General features: G+C 35.3%; 1 long non-coding RNA gene across 1 annotated transcript in view; it reads left to right on the forward strand.

The window, feature by feature from the left end:
• Positions 1–1,725: 1,725 nt before the first annotated feature.
• The window catches only part of LOC141371027 (uncharacterized), a 112,516-nt gene continuing 100,873 nt past the window's right edge, over positions 1,726–13,368 (forward strand). Inside the window, exon 1 of the long non-coding RNA XR_012375629.1 lies at positions 1,726–1,783. This is a non-coding gene — a long non-coding RNA (uncharacterized lncRNA). The remainder of the gene's footprint in view (positions 1,784–13,368) is intronic.

Consider the following 13,368-nt stretch of genomic DNA (forward strand, 5'->3'; position numbering starts at 1 on the left):
CTCTGGCATTATCCCCCATCTCCTATTATTCTGCTGTAGGGGATCCTGTGCTTGCTTTGATGTGATTGGTAATTGGCATTATGAGTTTGTGTGGTAGGGTTTTCCTCTTTCCCCAAAATCATACAGACCTCCAAGGATAGCATATTAGTTTTAAAATTCTGCTATGACAAATGGCCAGAGACTTGGTGGCTTAAAACAATACGGATATATCCTCCTACGGTTCTGGAGGGCAGAGGTCCGAAAGTACGTTCACTGATTTTGTGAAAGTCAAGGTGTCAGTCAGGTTGGTTCCTTCTGAAGGGCTGCAGGCAAGATTCCATTCCTTGCCTCTTCTGGCTCCTGGTGGCTGAATTCATTTTTGGCTACACCACCCCAGTCACTATTTCTCTGGTCACATTGCCTTCTCCTCATAAAGACACTAGCGATTATAGTGATCCAACCATATAATCCATGGCAATCCCCACATCTCAAGACCCTTAATATAATCACATGCACAAAGTAATTTTTGCCATATAAGGTAACACAGTCACTCGTTTTGGGATTTGGATGTGGAGATTTCTGTTTGGGGAGGGGGGCATTATTTAGCCTGCTATAGGTAGTCAAGAATAACTGGGTGGAAAAACAGATAAATTATAAAAAATAAAATCCATCTTCAGACATAAAAAAAAGACTGAGTTCGAACAGTACTTGAGGAACAAAGATCCCAGAAGAAAGAGAAAGTCTCAGAAGAGGGTATTCCAACTTAATGTCTTCGGGATGGGAAGGATTTGGAGGAGACTGTTTTTGTAAATGATAATGCTGAGGACTCGGTATTTGGAGGAGCTCTAGATGGAAGAGAAAGTGCCTGGGAGCTGCTGTCTGTCTGTACTGGTATTTACAAGCTCACTGAGTAGTTTGAGCTGTTGTTACCATCTTTTCTTACAGGCAGGCCAACAAAAATGGCAAGTCAAAATCTTAGCCAGGTTTCCTCCAACCATCTCCCACACCACTGCACCAGTCTGCAGGCACCCACCTGCTGGCAGGTACCAGGGCTCAAGTCTGGCTTCAAACTACTGAAGGGATTTTAATATTTATTCTCATCATTAGTTCTGGAGTTCCTTTTGCTATGTGTTTCTGGCTTTGGAAAAGAGATTCCCATTTCATGTATTTTGAGATTGTACATTATAGGCATTTCAAATATTGTATGTATATTGTCATACATTTTGGAGAATGTAGGTGAGAAATCCCTTTGACATTAGAGCTTATTCAGTGAAAGAGAGAAAGATAGACAAATATACATGCCGGGGCAGCGTTAGTGGGGGGACAGAGAGACAGAGAGAGGGAGGTCTGCTACACTGGCTAATTTCCCATTGTTCCCAGGTTAAAAGACAAAATGATTCCTGAAATTGTTTTTTTTCTCTTTGTGGGAGAATGCTGTCGTAAAGATGAAGAAAAATGATAAGCAGAAAACTCAGGAAAAAACTCAGGACAAGATGGGAACCATTATAGATGTGTGCTGAGAGTTCTAGATTCATCTCTTTATTCTCAATGGGCAGGCAAAGGTTATTAAAAATAATTACCTAAACCCTTTAATAAATAAAGTAAATAAATGTTTTTCTTTGTTTAAGCATACTTTTATTTTACTCGAACGTAACATACGGTTCGCTAAAATATTAGATTTTATTTTAGCAGGACGGCCTCAGCAACATTTCTAACATGTTGTGATGCATTTTAACTCTTACCTTCCAGTTTACAACTACGTCAGCATCTGCTGGGTGTAAACAAACAGTATGATCTGCATCAGGTAAGTGTGTCGCTGTTTATTGTCCTCTGGGAGAAAAATGAAGGATGGAATTTAGTTGTATAAAAATGATTATATGACTTTTTTATTTTTGAAAAAATATCACATTGGTATTTCCACACTGTTGAATGCAAGAATCTAAGATGTGCATGCTAGCAAAATAGAAAATTTTATGTTATGAGAAAATTAGATTAGCTAATAATCTAGTGTTTCCTTATATAAAACAACATGAACACAGTGTGTATAGAAAATGTGTATATTTACAATGCTAATAGTTTGCTATAGGTTTGGCTGCTTGCAGTATATTTGGTTTCCTAGGACAGTAAGACCTGAAGAATTTCCTGAGGTCATCACATCCATTTTTCTGACTTAGAGAAGGTCTGTAACAACCCAAACAAAACAATTAATCACCCAGCCTGATTCTCATCTCACCGTGGGGAAAGACTAGGCTTGGAAATAACTGCTACAAAGCCTCAAAAGAATGAGTCCATTTATAATAAAACACCAAAAAGCATGCAGTGTCTATTCTCAGGTCCTCAGTTGCTGAGCCTGCTCTGACATTACAATATTCCATAGTTGTTTGCGACAGTTTCATTTAGATAGTGCCCTTCGTTAAGCCATAGATATTTTTTATAGCGTCATTAGGTCTTGAAACAATAATGACCATGTGCGAACGAAAAAGTATGAAAGACAATTTGAGGACTAGAGTCGTAAATTAATAAGTGGTTAGACAGTCGTGTAACCTCTGGTCACTGCACAACAGCTTTCTCTCGCGCGGAGGCGAGAGAAGTGAAATGAGGGTGAGTGTGGATAAGAGCGTTGTGGGACAGAGTACAGGACTCTGACTCTGGTAAACCTAGCCCTCCACGCCTCAACCCCACCCTTCCTCCCTGCCCCAGCTCCCTCCCGGCTCCCTCAAACATGTAACAACTTCTTTAACAACAAAGGGAGATGAAAAATACAGTTTTACACTTTGTTGCAATCAGATCAGATTACATGGGGGTCTCACCAAATTACACCAAAAGTGAAAGGTTAAAAAGTGATAGATTTTTAATAGCCTAAAATATTTGGGTTTCTTTCCCTCGAAAATTTGCAGCACGAACCTGCTGACCCTGCATTTGTCCCCTGACAAGAAGAGACTTCACAAGCATTCCAAGTTTCTGAAATTCAGTCACTGTAGGGTTCTAATATCTCCATGGTTTAACGTTTAAGAAATATGAAGTAGAAAGAGAAAGGAGAATTGGGGACTTTCTCTTGCCGATTGCCATAACCTTTCCCTACCTTGTCAGATAGCGCCTGGGGCAAAGGCTGGAGATAAAATAGCCCATATTTTATCTTCAACCCAGAGATTTTGTCTCCCTGTCTTGTCCTGCAAGCAGCTGTCTTTTTCTTGTATTTCTTCACCTTTTTTCCAATAATTATTTTTCCCCATTTTAGCTTAAAAGTATTTGGATAATTATTTCTAAAACAATTCTGTAAGTATTTTGACAAAATAACTGAGCCCGGGAAGGTAAGATAATTCAAAGACTTTATCACATAATGCTTTTTGCTGATAATATAATTTTAAAGCATGTAATCTGACCCGTACAAAACACAATATAGGCAAAGCTCAAATACAGGGGTAGGTGAAATGTTCAGAGGGAGAGAGTGAGAGACAGTTTTACCCAGGGACCCGTGACTACAAGAAATAAGTCACTAAGATAGGTGATTAAAATTGACCCCTGCCCTGCATGGTTCTCTTTTCATGTTTCCTACCATGATCATGATTTCCCTTCTGGTTTCTTTTAGAGTTTTAATTAGAAAGAAGGTTTTCTAGGTAAAGGGAATCAGCGTCTAAATAGAAGATAGTTAAAAAGAAATCCTGCTTGTTTTCTTCTTGAAATGGTGGAACACAATTTCACTGATACGAAGTCTCTTTCATATATACCATCTACACTACTGGGAGAGAATGAGATTTTGAAGAGCACACCAGGACTGAGAACAGAACAATACTTTGCAATCTGTTCATGAAATATGAATATTTTTCTTTACCCTTTTTGTTGTCTAGTACAGCTTAGAAGCATTTTATACACATGTGTATTCATGTGTGCATGCATAAAAATCTGTATAAGACAGAACACACACAGGGGTCACTGTCATGGATTAAATAATACTGATAACACAAAACCATTACAGGATATTTTCTATTCCAGTGAATAGTTCAGATTTCAAAGGACAGGGAAGAAAACAAGCATCTACATAATAATATAAAAATGTGTATTAGAACTATTGAAGTTGATATTCTTATATAATTTGAGAATATTTTCTAGACCTAAAAAATTTTGAATTTGCAGATGAAAATGCACTATGGGAAAAAATAACTATGGTGTTATTGGCTGAATTGTAGCCCCCCCCACCTCAAGTTTATAGGATGAAATCCTAAGCCCTGATACTTCAGAATGTGACTATATTTGGAGTTTAGGTCTTTAAAGAGATAATTAAGATTAAATGCGGTCATTGGGGTGGACCCTACAGCAATATGCCTGGTGTCCTCACAGGAAGAGATTTGGACACAGGAGCTCACAGAGGGAAGCTTGTGTGAGACATGGGGAAAAGACGAGACCATCTATAAGCCAAGGAGAGAGATCCTTAGAAGAAACCAACCCTATCTATATATTGACCTTGAACTTCTGGCTTCCAGAATTGAGAGTGAATACATTTTTATTGTTTAAACCACTCAGTATGTGGTACTTGGTTATGGCAACTCTAGTAAACTAATATATATGGAATATCAGATCAAACAAATGAGAAAAAAAGACTGGTATTTCCACATGTAAATTAAGAACATTTTCATTGTACTCAAGGGCAACTGATACATTTAAAAAATTTTTTCTCAGTAAAAAATCATTACAAGATCAACATGAGATTACACTCAAATGCCCCTTTTTTCAAAATTCAAACTTCCCTTTTATTGCTTATGCTATCCCAAAAGTAATAAAAATGATTGAAATAATTGTGTTTTTTTTTTCCATTTTGAAAGAAAAGCAATTATTTCCATGCTATTTCCACTGCCATTAAGGCTCAGATGATGGGCCCCAAGACCTCAAATTTGTTTTTTTTTTCCCCTAGATCTGGAAAAAGTATTTCTTAACAGTTCGCTGGAAATAATTTGCATAGAAACTTCCTTGAATGATTCCTGTTTATTTTAAGGTTTTTGTTCTAGATCACTCTTCCTCCAAATGTGCATATCTCACATGCTCACTCCTACTCACACCTGCACAGAGTCCTCCTTAAAGTTTTCACTAGCAATGATGTCTAAAAACAGCCCAACATAATCTATTCCTTTATCTTCTTTTTTCCTCTATATGAGGAATTTTTATAAAGAAAAATTTATTACCTCCTAACATATATACAGCTAGGCTTATTTGTGTTTTTATGTACACACACACACGCACACACACACATTTAAAGAGAGAGGGCCTTGTTTTATTCACATCATATATTAATAGTAGAGATTTCTGGAATGCTGTTGTTATCTATTAGATTCAAAGGGAATGCACCTGTTACTTGCATATACTGGCCATTTTCCCTGGATATTGCAAAATCACGAGCTGTTATGGTCTTTGGTGATATGAATATATGCATTCTGGGGCCCTCCAAAAAAGCTGTAAAGCTTAAAAATCTTTTGCCCTGATCCTTAGGGACTCCAAGGCATGGGAATTTGGTGATTTGAATTTGAATTGGCTCCTCTCAGACCCCATTGCCTGCTTCTCCTGGTCTTGGCCTGGAAGAAGCTATGATTGTTAAGTTGTGTTGTTTTAATAAACAGATGTATTCCTTTCCAGTCATTGGCAGAAAGAAAAAGCCGAAGCAAGGAAAACTTGGACTCAGAAAGATAACCTAATCATTATTAGATTTTATTAAAATTATAAAGGAAAGCATAATTGAAAAGTAAATTCTTCTGAATATTCCTCAGTGACTCCCATTGGTCTTTTTTAAGCCCACATTTTTAGCATTGCTGGCAGGGACCTCACTAGCAACTGCTTCCTTACAAATCCCTGTTCTGTCCTAACCAAACGTTTAACATTGGGTCTGTGAAGTTGCTCCCCCCCACACCCCCCAGTTTGGAATTTCTAAAATGCTTAAAATAGTGTTGTACATTTGCACACTTCAATCGATGAAGTCTTACACAGATGCAGAGGCTGTGAGAATGGAAAGAAGAATAAATCTGTGTTCCTCAAAGTTGGATACTGTTTTTCACCATGAATTTCTGCAAAATTATTATATATCAGCACATCATTGCCCTGGGCCATACCTTGCGTAGCATTTTTCAGTGAAAGGGGTCAAATGTTTCAAAGATACCTAATAGTTTTTAAATGGTGATGATAAATGCATACAGTTGTTCTCCAGATACTTGTGCACAGCAGTGTGAAATTTGGGGTAATCAAATCAGGAAACAGAGCTTTAAAGCAATTTCCTCAGACTTATGGTTGCGATGAAAGCAATATATTCCTGACTTCAACAGTGTGCTGGTGCATGATGTGGGTGTCTCCTGCATAGTTAGCTAAGTTACGGTTTACCCTCTTAGTGATCGGCTACGCGCTCAGGGACCAAAGATGGGGAGTGGTCCTCTTCGAAGGGAGGCCTTACGAACAGCAGGAACACTGAAAACCACTTTAAGTACGACAAAATAGAATATATTTTGCTTCAATCAAGTAGTATTTCATATTTTATATAAAACTGTGATTCTGGCTTCCTATGGTATTAAGTTTTTTAAAAATGCTTGGGAGGGAACATGAGTGGAAATAAAAAAATACACATTTGATTTCTAATGTGACTTCTGTCAGGTGACTGGAGAAGGGTACAAGAATATCCAGTGTTGCAGGAGTTTAGGCTGTTTACCAAGGGTAGATGAGGAATTAGGATAAGACTAGTGTTGATGACATTATATTCACAGATCTCAGTATCTTTTGACAATGAATGCAGCACATTCCAAGAGTAAGTTACCCTGGGGAAGCCTTTACCTTGTATTCTTGCCAAAAGAAAAGTGACTATGCTCTGAAAAATTCCAAATGCACCGAGATTGTAAAAGTGCATGGTTTTCAGCACTGCACTGAAAAAGCCTGATGCAGCAGAATTCAGTACAGTTCTATTTTCACAGTGTTCAGATCTTACCTTGAGTTAGACAATTTAACTTAACCAAGATGATTTATTGAAAAATCTGTTCACATTGCATTTTTCTAACTGTGTATATTTAATTTGGTTCACTTTATTTAAAAGAAAAAATAATCATGCATTAACACTAAAAAGGGGGAGATTATCCAAAAAATGTATTAGAATTTCCCCAAATTTAAAAGCAGAAGTATTGGTGGGGCCTTCTGGGAACTGAAAACTCATTATCTCTGTCTCTCTTCTGCCTGGGGCCACGTGAGCTAGATGCTCTGCTTCTCTGCCGTGTTTCATCTTCTCTCTGAAGACTTCAGGCTCCACTCCCTCATCTGCTATCAGATGATTAGTCATATTTCTTTCCCTAGATGGCAGCCTTAGCTCCTTGGTCTACCTACTTTTCTGGTTCCTCACAGACAACTAAGTTTTTTATATCCCAATTCCAAAATCTCATTTCCAGGAATCCAGTTGGCCTGCTTTGGCTCTGTGTTCCACCCCTGGGTTTGATCAGCTCTGGACACAGAGTTCAGAGTCATCTGGAAAACAGGGCAGGCCATACCTGGCTCTGCTAGGGTAAAGGCTAAGCATAGAGGCACATATAGAAGGCACATACTGGAAATCTCTAAAATCTCTTTCGATAAAATTTCAATTTACCTTCATTGAAGATATGTAAATTATGTGAATGATGCTTTCCTTCAATGGTCGATAATGTTATAATGTCACTTGTTATTATTAGTTGCAGCATGTAGGAGAATCTTGATACGAGTTTAATTACTTGCAACAGGTACTGAGTACAATGTATTTATTTAGTCAGCAAATTTTTATTATTTGCTGTTTGCCATACAAGGGTAATAAGGCAATAAAAAAATCATGACTAAACAAATAACGATCAGTAGAGGCAGAAATCAGAGATTTTGCTGAAAAGTTAAATCACTCAGAAATCAATCATAGAGTATCAACTGGAGGTGCTATTCTTCCTATTGGTTTCTTGTTAGCTAGAGACAGTATTGGTTTAAAACCGCCCTTATAACATATACAACCACATACGTTCATGTCTATTATAGGTTTCTTTTTCTTGTTAAAACTCATTTATGAATTTTCAAAGGAAGATGTAAGTATGTATATTATTCAGTTATTTGTTGCTTGGTATCAATGATTTTTAAATAAAATATTTGTTTATTAACATGAAGATAAAAACAATGAGCTGTAATTAAATCACACCATCTCCTATTTGCCAAGATAACCGCAAATGTGTTCCTATAACACATTAGTTGACATTGCCCAACTCCAAAATTAAGAAAGTAATCCACTCTAATTGAGAAAATTAGAACACTTTTAATACATTAGCTATATTTCAGTGATGTGCTAGGTTGAATTTACAGTCACTTCCAACAAAGCCACCACTACGAGTGACAAAATGTTATGTACTCTTTTGAATATTGTTTCATATTTTATTCTGAGTTTTATATTTAGTCCTTATTTTGACAAGCATGATAAATATTGATTTTTTTCTGTAAAATACAAGTCTTTAAAAAAAGGATATATAGAAAAATTCATAAAATTCCCAGTTGGACTAGTCCCTTAGAAAGTGTTAAATATCATGAAAATTTCAGTCTGCTTAAGGGAGATTATCTGAGGTGAAGTATGTGGTCTCCTTTTAACAAGAATAACCTATGTAGATTAGGGTTATATAAATTCTATTACAGTTGGAGCACCAATAGAGCTATTACATTAACTGAAAATTAAGCCATAAATTCCCAAGTTATTATGATATCTTAAAATATTGTAATTTGGGTATTAATTTACACGCATTTCCCAAAATACAGATGTCAGGATCCACTAGCAATGGACATGTAGGGACTGATCTGTATGTCTGTCTTCAATCCAGACATTATGTTCCCATTAAAAATATCCTTTGTTGGGGGGGTGATAATTATTTAATTATTTTAATTCAGTGCAGAAAATAAGGTCTGTCTAAAGTATGGTAATGTACCATGATTAAGAGAACAGGTTTTAAAATTTATCAGATATGAATTTTCCCATATCTATCATTTGGCTCATAAAGATACTTAACATATCACAGTTTACTGACATTGAATTATCAATTTAAAGATTTACATTTGGAAATTTATCAACATACAATCTTAAAATAGTGACTAATGTCAGAGTTTAAGATGATGGAATATAAACCGTAAAAATGTTAAACTACAGAAATACCACATTTCTATAAAAAAAAATCTCATTTAAAACACACACACACACACACAAAGGAAAGCTGAAAATGTGAGATGGAGCAATAGTGACTTCAAAACCAACTGACATTTTAAGAAAGATTATATTATACATACAATTTAGAATATAAAGCATGCATGGAATAGAAATACTGCTTTTGAATTTATCTGATTTTCAAGTTAGAGAAAGTGGTTCAGGCAATCATTCTCTACTTAAACTCTAATTGGATGGTTTGTTAAAAAATTTTAATGGAAAATAATATACAAAAACTTTGCTTATATTGCTAATTAATAATCCTCCATTACAAAGTCATGACCTAAGTCAATTGTTTACTGGTGTTGTACTGCCTTGTTCTGTGTACTCCTTAACTCTCATTCATTCACTCATGGATGACACCTTTGGCCAAGGAAAAAATTTTATGGGTTGTTCTCAAAAAGAGCCAGAATTTCAAAGAAAAATAACCCATGTCTTTAAAACTCAAAATGGAAAGAAAATTGTCCAGAATTTAATCAGCCACAGAGTTCAAAGGCTTTTTTTTCCTCTAAAATTGAACTTACTTTAATTATTTTCTTTAATAGGTTTATAGGGATATGTGAATTCTTCCTGATAATGCTGCATTGAAAGGTTTGCAAGAAAGAGAAAACTCTACACACAAAATAAAAGTGTTATAATGGAGGGTCATGGAGTTTATAATCTATTGTGGCAGTTTCCATAGTGATTTCGCAGAAAGAAATGCTGTGTGCAACCCAGGATAACCTCTATTACATACAAAGAGACACACCTTTAATAAAACTAGATCATTTTAATGGATTGCAGGCTGACATAGCTCTTTTGTTTTATTTAGGTTTCATGCTTTTTGTATAGTACGTTTACAACCAGAATCTCATTGAATAACACTTTGATTTTTATCACTTTTATGAATACCTCCAGAGATTTTGAGATACAAAATTTGAAGTTATTAATCAGTAATCATGCCACTTATACTCTATTTAGCATTTTTTTCACCTAGAATTGTGCCTGGAACATAGTAGGTGCTTAATAAATATGCACACAAAGTTTCACAAGTGTCTTCATTAATTTAATTAAGAAATGTTTCCATTTTACACTTTCTTCACCTTGATTCAGGACTAGGGCAAGAAGGAGTGTTAGTTGGTATGATCACAAGTCTGAACATTTAGTCCTCTTTATCGTGGACACATTCCAAAACTTATATATGAAAGTGAGGATACATTTCTGAATTCTAACAACCTCAGCATTATTTCATCTTCTGTACAGTATCTGAGAGGAGGTTTAAAGGGGAAAGAGACAATTATTGATGCTTATTCTTTTATTGTAATTTTATATGTTTTCCCATTTAAATTTTACAACTCCCAAGGTAATTATGACTATTGGTACTAATACTCCCATTCTGGATTGTAATCATCTGTCCAGCTCTGTCAGAACGGGTGTAAAGATAAGGATCCTAAAATGTGTACTAAGCAATTGTTATTCATCAGTTGAATCTGTACAGCCAACCAGGTACATTTATAAAGCAAACACTTATTAAACATTAAGCTGAGACATGAATGATAAGGCAGCAGACTCTTAAATATGTTGTAGAAGACATCATTTCACTCAGTGGCAACAACTAAAAGGCATAAGGGGAGAAAAGACGGGAGCATTTGAAGGGCAGAAAACAGTTATTCTGGATGTACTGGATGAGAAGGAGCAGAAATGAAAAGTAGTATGCAGATAGGCAGTTGAGCGACCAATCACAGAAGGCCTGTTAGGTGACGAGAAACTATTATTATTTCATTATATTTATGATGGGCTGCCCTTGGATAGTTGTGATTGTGTCTGGGATCCAGGTAGGGGATGATGATGGTAAAAGAAAAAGAAAGTAGAGCCAGGAAAGCTCCTGAAAAAGACAAAAGATGATCATGCCTGGAATAGTACTGGGCATATTAAGAAGTGGTTAGATTTGGACATGCTTTGGATATATGAAAGCAGCCTTCTTGATGGGGGGCACATGGGTTGTGCAAGAAAGAGAAGAATCAATGATGATTTCTTAGATTTGGTACTGATCAACTCAAATTAGTAAAAGTTTGGGACTCACTCAAATCCCACTATGCGCTAATGGCTGAAGAATTGTATAAGGGTATCTTTATAACCATATTCCTTAGGATATCCCACCATAAAAGTTTGCACTGCATGTTTGTTATGTGTATATTATATTTAGCCACTAGATATTGGCATCAGTTTTGGGAACCAGAACCTACGTAAGTAGGTGATGATGAATAACAAACTTGCATAAGAATTCAAAAAACATGACACCAGAGAAGATATTCTCAAACTTGTAAGATATAAAGATTGTGCAAACAGTGTGATCACTAGTTGAAGATACCATTAAAAGTAAATAAATAAATGTATATTGCTAATAAAATTATTGATTGCTCTAGTTTTCAATCATTAATCTGTAATTCATACCTTAAGTCATAGGTTAGGTTACAGCTCTCACTTTTTTGGTTTTGTTTTTGGTTTTACATTTTAGTAGGAAACCTCATAATAAGAGACTGATAATGGCATACTCTGGTAACTGTGCCATATAATTTTGAATATTTGAATCAATCCTGGATCCATAACTTAAGGAGTGATTCTAATTGAAATCTATTTATCACTGCTAGATTTCTGACGCAATTGGTAGATTTTTAATATTTGAGGTAGTAAAATGGAGTTTAATTCACTAGTGGCTGGATTCTGTTCTGTAAAGTATTTGTTCCTGCGTTGCGCACTTTGAAAGTTTTTTTATTATTATTATGTTCAGTTAGCCAACATACAGTACATCATTAGTTTTTGATGTAGTGTTCAATGATTCATTAGTTGTGTGCTCATCGCAACACGTGCCCTCCTTAATGCCCATCACCCTGTTGCCCCATCCCCCACCCTCCTCCTTTCTGTAACCCTCAGTTTGTTTCCCAGAGTCCAGAGTCTCTCGTGGTTTGTCTCCCTCTCTGATTTCTTCCCATTCAGTTTTCCCTCCCTTCCCCTGTGGTCCTCCATACTATCCCTTGTGTTCCACAAATGAGTGAAACCATATCATAATTGTCTTCAGTAAGTATAATAACTTAATTAATTTCTTTCTCTGACTCCAAGAAAATAATTGAAAAACAGTCAATCTCAGTGAGAAAGTTCTTTGTACTAGTCTGGTGTCGCAATATTCACATCTATACTAAAAAGTGGGCATTGAAGTGATGAATTTATTCAAGATAGATAATTTATACTACTTCATAGCATCTGTCTTATTAATTGTCATCTGATCTCCAATTATTTTTAAGTGATTTATTTCTAATATCTTACATTCACAGAAAACTTTGTAGTGATAACCTTACATCTAGTGGTATGTTGGAGTGGGCCCCTAACAACTCATAAAAGTCAGTTGTAGACATTTCAGAAATTTTGCGAACAATTATTAAACACAACAATTTAAAACATTGAATTATATAATCTTACAATTAAATGTTTATATTAGAAGGAAAGGTAATAATGTCCTAATTATATAATTTAATGTCCTAAACTCATCAGTTCTTTATTTTTTGTATTGCATTTAGCTATTAACTGTGATCCTGGAGGTTTTTTTTTTTTCATATTTACAGTATGTGCACAGAAAAATTCTATGTAATGGTTTGTTACTACACATCTCTCCCAACTCCATGTTCAGTGGTGTTATGTTGCTACACTGAATTACGCCATTCTGAGCATATTTATACCATGGAGATTGAGAAACAATACAGATAAGACATATCTTACCGCTTTTATTTCATATTTAGATTAATTACTTATTGTTGTGTGTCTTCAGGAACATATGATTTTTTTCATGTCTTTTAATTTTCCCCAATGCAATAGCCGAAAATGACATTACAAATTATATACATATAGGTATGTGTATATTTAACCGGGCAAATTATGAGGATGAGAATACTTTTAAATACTTACTTGTTTTTAAGCATCCTTTTTTTCTGAATTGACTGTTTATATATTTTACACACATTGTCATGGGATTGTCTTTTTCTTTTTAATTTGGCAATTATATGTGTATTATACACACACATACTTATACATATATATATATATTCCATACTACTATGCATTGAAATATCTATTGTGCATAATACTTTAACTTTGGTTGTAATATTATTTTTCATAATTTTTATATTTCTATATAAATAATATAT

Source organism: Callorhinus ursinus, unplaced genomic scaffold (genome assembly GCF_003265705.2).
Source record: "Callorhinus ursinus isolate GAN/ISIS: 27379988/994484 unplaced genomic scaffold, GSC_fseal_2.0 scaffold54, whole genome shotgun sequence".
Classification (NCBI taxonomy): Eukaryota; Metazoa; Chordata; class Mammalia; order Carnivora; family Otariidae; genus Callorhinus; species Callorhinus ursinus.